The sequence below is a fragment of the Mastigoproctus giganteus genome, chromosome 13 (assembly GCF_048544385.1).
Source record: "Mastigoproctus giganteus isolate SK-2022 chromosome 13, ASM4854438v1, whole genome shotgun sequence".
In the NCBI taxonomy this organism is placed as follows: domain Eukaryota; kingdom Metazoa; phylum Arthropoda; class Arachnida; order Uropygi; family Thelyphonidae; genus Mastigoproctus; species Mastigoproctus giganteus.
Genome location: NC_143587.1, coordinates 15,030,760 through 15,036,759, shown reverse-complemented (window position 1 = coordinate 15,036,759; position 6,000 = coordinate 15,030,760).

Below are 6,000 nucleotides of genomic sequence, written 5' to 3'. Positions count from 1 at the left end.
CTTCGAGGGTATCACAGTTCAGTCATGCCTCTGTCGTAAAATTAAGAGACATCTCCATTCAACTATTTTTCAACCGCCATTTAAATCCTTCAACATCATCGAAGCGGCTCCCTGCATTTTTTTTTCAAAGATCTCAACAGATAATTCAGAAGGAGCAAGGTCAGGATTGCGTATTGGATATGCAAGCTCCTTTCTTCCATCATGTTGTAACTACTACCTGATTGCAAAATAATTGTCTCTTGGAAATGACTATTGGGCTACACGTAGTTCATAACCACTGTGGTGAAAAGGTAGAGTGTATTCATTTTTAGACATTCTTCAAGGTGAACCTCTGTATTAAGTAGGGTTAAGTGTTAGGTTAGGTTCATTGCTATGACCCTTTCCGTTTCTAATCATTTTTGGGGACATTGAGGAGGGGATACCTAAAAAATTGTCGAAATCCACTGATAATTTAAATGTAGATGGAAGTTAACGACTAGAATTAGGCCATGTTGCTGCAAAATTGCTTGGATAGGATGAAAATAATATCCGAACACCTGCGTATCTACAAATAACCTTTATTTACAGGAAAACTAATAACGTGTGTTGAAACCTTTGGCTTTCATGAGAGCCTCTAATCTCCGTGGAACACTCTCCACCAATATTTTATAAATGTCTCCGATATTTTCTGCAATTTGGTCTTCAAAGGGGCGCCCAGTTCAATTCTGTTCTTTAGGTAGTATCTTCTCGCACGCCCTGGATGATCCAACTCATCTGATAGGTTCTCTGTAGGATTGAGGTCAAGGCTGTGGATTGCCCAGTCCAACTTTTCGGATGATACAGTCCGTCAGGTAACTTTATCCAGGAAATTGGCCACACCCAGACACAACAGTCAAACTGGTTTCGCTATGTACCATGACTAATCACTCCAAAGACCAGTTTTCCATTGGTCTATAGTCCTTGGTCCTTTCACAAAGTTTAGCATTAGTCGGGATGATTAGTAGTTTGTGGACCGCTGCACGACTGCGGTAACACATATCATGCAGCATCCTGCGCACTGCACTGGTGTTAACATGTGTCCCAATCATCCCATTGAGGGCCTGTGTTTTGCCACAACTTCACGTTCTGTCGGAGGCTTTTCGGGTCGTTTCGTCATGGTTTCAACAGCAATGCGCTTTCATTTGCCGATCACACCACGAATCGTCGACCTAGGAATCTTCAATGCCATTGAAATTTCGCGTATAGGGCGATTTCTGTGGCACATATTATCATTCCACCCTGGAAATGTGTTTACTCCATCTTTTTGGACATCCTGCTTTCCCAATCATACTACTGTCTCCTCTAAGGCCTATGAAAATATTTATAGATGTGTCTGATAAAACTATAATTTATGGTGCTTGAGTAGAACGTAACTAACTATCAACGGAAGGTGTCTAGTTAATATTGGGGGGGGGGGGGGCAGTGTGTGATCTGAAATAACTGAAGTTTGATGCTTCTAAACATAAATTCTGCACCCAGACAACAGAGAGCCAGGAGTTACTTATAAACTAGAGGAAACAGCTTCATCTTCTCGAATATCCACTACCAGTTTCTTAAATGCTGATCTCCAGTAATTATCCAGTGGGGCAAAGGTAACTCAGTTGATTGGCTTCTAGTTTGCATTAAAAAGAGGGCAGTTAGGTTGATTGCTGACCCATCTCTTACAAAGTCTCTCCACTCTCTGTCTCATAGACGTTCTATTTCTGCTGCTTGTGTTTTCTATAGATGCTTCCATGGGCATTGTTCTTCTGAATTGGCTATTATAGAAGCCAATTCCTGCTCTCTCTCTCTCTCTCTCTCTCTCTCTCTCTCTCTCTCTCTCTCTCTCTTCCCCAAAGAAGTTCAAACACGTGCCACCACCAGTCAACATCCATTTTCTGTCCAACTACAAACTCACAGAACCAACTTTTCATCTTCCTCGTTTATTCATTGAACTGCCGTTTTCTGGAACAACCTTCCTTCATACGTATTTCCTGAAAATTACATTCTACAGAAGTTCAAGTCCAATATCAACAAATATCTTCTTTCATCTTCTCAACCTTCAACCCATGCTCGGTACTAAGTACTATAGGTTCTAACACCTCTCATGCTTGGAGTTTTCATAAAAAAAAATTAAAAACGATCCAGGACAAAAAATATTTAGTGATTACATTATAGTCAGGTGTTAAATTTGCCATTCATTGTGTAGAGGTTGCAATAGAGAAACACCACGTATTGTCTATGATTTCTAGGATCCTTGCAAATAGGGAGAAACATGTCTTTGTCCCTCTATAGAAGTTTATGGTGATGAAACCTCATTTAGAATATTGTTTTCAGGTCACTCCTGAAGAAATGCAGAAGGCTTTTAGAGTTGAAAGGGCAACCAGACTGTGTTGGAAGAAACATCCACTCTTGTCCCTAATCTTGGCTATCTACTAATCATTTTTGTAGGAATCCAAAGAGGAGCTATCTACCAACCATTTTTCTAGGAATCCAAACTGGAGGAATAGTGTTCACTGACATAAGCTGAGAAACCAAAAATAAAAGCGTATTAATCTGTTTAAATATAATTTCAATATGAATAGTTTTTCATTTAATATGGTGTCTTTTAAAAATTACATTAATCTCAATAAATTATAAAAATCATTAGCAAATAAACCTTTAGTAACGTCAGCTTTATAATTTACACTAGTTCTTTTAAGAATTTTTATTTTAATTACTGTAATGTTTACCCAAATCATGGAACTACTCTGTAATCCATGCAGATTCTTTATTTTTATTTCCAACACTCTCTCACTAATTTGTGAAATAGAGCCGTAGCTTCTCTCCTCTTTAGATTATTACAGGAATGAAAGCACCAGGATTTGTGCCGTGTACATTTAAATCCCATCACAAAACTAAACCACCCTTTAATGGATACACCACCATTTCTCGTTCACCAAGAGTTCAATTAGCATTATTTTCGTATCTGTGAAAGCAAAGCGAGTGCACCAAAGAGGAAATTCATTTGCATATCAAAAATAAATTGATGGAAACTTACTTTTTCCCTATCCACCGCAATAAACGGGTTCTTGCAGCATTCACGAATATTTTCGACTACTCATTTCTCAATACTTTTGCTTTAGTGTTTCAAGAAAGCATTTACACCACATGTGCTGCTGACTAGTGTTTGCCATTTCTCTCCACCTGTATGTGGTTGCCATGGCAGCCGTGAACCAATTGGAGATCGCTTTCTGGACACGTCACAAAATGGAGGACAGCAAACTTCCGTGATGCAATCAATGTATTGTATAAGGAAGGAATGGGACGAAAATCATCTTTTAATAATTCAGTAACTGAAATTACATTATAAAATAATTAAATTTGGAGGATTGTTCTGTCCTGTCATCCTCCCCCGCTTCTTTTGCGACAGGAATTAAATGCTTAATGCTGACAGCACAACAAGGTTTGCCTTTGCAATGAGCTGCGCTGGTATTGCACTACTCGGGGGGTACATACAGGAGATTAGGAGGGAGGGAATGCTGGAAATGTTGCTCTAGAGACTAAACATGGGTTTCACCACCTCAAGCCTCCAATAAGCAAAGTGGTTTTAAACAGCTTTAAAATTTGCAGTTTAAAGTTTCAATGCTGATGATACCTAATGTGATGATCGTCTCAGTTGCATATTAGTATTAGTATTAATAAATGTTTGCAAGAAAGCAAGCTTATAATTGGGCATTCAGATACGAAATTCTATGAACAGTGCAGTTAGGCTATCAGGACAACTCATGGGGTTTTGTCAATGATATCCAGAAACATTTCTAGCAGAGATAAGGAGGTGATTATTCCTTTGTACAAGGTCATGGTATAGAGTACTCAAGGTGGTTAGTACTTAGGTACTAACCACCTTGAGTACTCCATACAGGTCTGGAGGGCTCAGTAAAGAAAGGATATGGATCTCTATTTTTCCTCTGGCTGAGATTACATACATGAAGGAGCACAAATTCAAGTTGAGGGAGCATGGTTGCAGGCTAGTTTTGGTTGGAAGTTTACCTTGAGACAGCGGGTGGTTGATTTTTGGAACAAGTTTCCATCTGTTGTTGTGGAAGTGGATGGGTTGAATAAATTGAAGGGAGAACTAGACAAATTTTTCAGCTTGCGATTGAGTGAACTGTTTTTTTTTTTTTTTTTTTGGCTGATGCTATATAAGATTGAGAAACCGTTAGCTGTAATAATGATAAATGGCTGGAAGTCAAGAGAAGAATAAATTTCGGATGGATAGTAGCATTCAGGAAACAATATCCCAATTTTTCTGAAAGGTAAAAAAATGAACCAATGTATATTCCCCACCATGACTTATTAAAGTGACACTTGGACACTTACCATCAGTTTGGATAGAAAAGTAATAATGAATTTTTTGACGTAATTGGGATTGTTTAATCATTGATTATGATTCAAGTTAGTCTTTTTTTTTCTTGTTGGATATTAATTTTCATAATAAATTAATTTTTTTAATATTAAATTTTTATAATCCTTTTTTTTCAACTTCTTGGTAATGAATATATTCAGGACAAGAGTAAAATGTTTTAAAATCTCTGAAAATTTTCAGAATATAATTCCATTTTTTTAAAATATAATAGCAGCGTTTGAATAATAAAATTTAGCTGTATATTCTTAAAATCAATTAGCTTAATTTAATTTACCGATTAGTAAATGTAAATATAGTAAGAAACCATTTTTTTTTTAAATTTCTTAAGCCTTTTATACACTGAGTGATCACTGAATTATGACCAGCATATGCAAACTGAATGCGATCTGTTGACCACGTGAGGTACGAGTGTACGCAGTTAGTCGACCTACGTAGCATAGATAAGGTGTCAGTGGTTCAGCAGATAGTAAAATTCCGAGCGTGATGGGTAAAAGGAAGGATTTATCGGACTTTGATAAAGGACAGATTGTGGGTGCTCGACGAGCTGGTGCCTTGATTTCCCAAACGGCTGAACTGGTGGGGTATTCGAGAGCCGCGGTAGTTAAAGTGTACGAGGACTAGTGTAAAAATGGTCAAACAACGATCCGACAGCAAAACTGCAAAGGTCAGCGAAAGGTTGATGTTAGACGGGAGCGCCGAGTTCGACGACTCGTACAGGCGCAGCACTGTTGAAGGGTTGACTACCCAATACAACATGGGCCAACCCGGAACAATATCTGGCATGACCATGCATCGCACGTATGGGCTAAACCAGCAGACAACACCTACGGCATCCTCTCCTAACCAAGGTTCATCAGCGTAAAAGACTCGCCTGGTGCAAAGAGCATGCAAGTTGGACGTTTACAGACTGGAAGAAGGTGTGCTGGTCGGATTTACTCCACACTGTGGATGATCGTGTACGGATTTGGCGACAACAGCATGAGGCTCTTCACCCATCATGCATGGTATCAAAAGTGCAGGCCGGTGGAGGCCGTTGTATGGTGTGGAGCATGTTTCAATGGCAGGAACTTGGACCCCTGGTGCATGTGGAACAACGTATCAGTGGTCTCCGCTATCGTCAACTGCTTGGAGACTATGTACACCCCGCTATGGTACACTTTTTCCCGAATGGCGACGGTGTCTTCCAAGATGACAATGCGCCGAGCCACTGAGCACTTGTTGTGCAGGAATGGTTTGAGGAACGCAGGTCTGACTTCCATCATATCGATTGGCCTCCTAACTCCACCGATATCAATCTAATAGAGCACTTTTGGGACGCTATGGAAAGGCATATCAGGAGTCTGGATACACCAATCACCTCAATACCTACATTGCTGACCGCATTACACACAGCTTGGTTGGCCATACCTCCCCAATGCTTCCGACATCTTGTTGAATCAATGCCACGTCGGATAGCTGCTGCTGTACTAAGGGCAACTAGAGTGGATGCTTCTAAGTGTATTAGTCATGCTAAAGTTAGCTCTTGGATATCCTTTTATTTCTTGTGTTTGTGACCATCCCAATATGTCTACCAGCTAGATCTTCTTGTGGTGAGT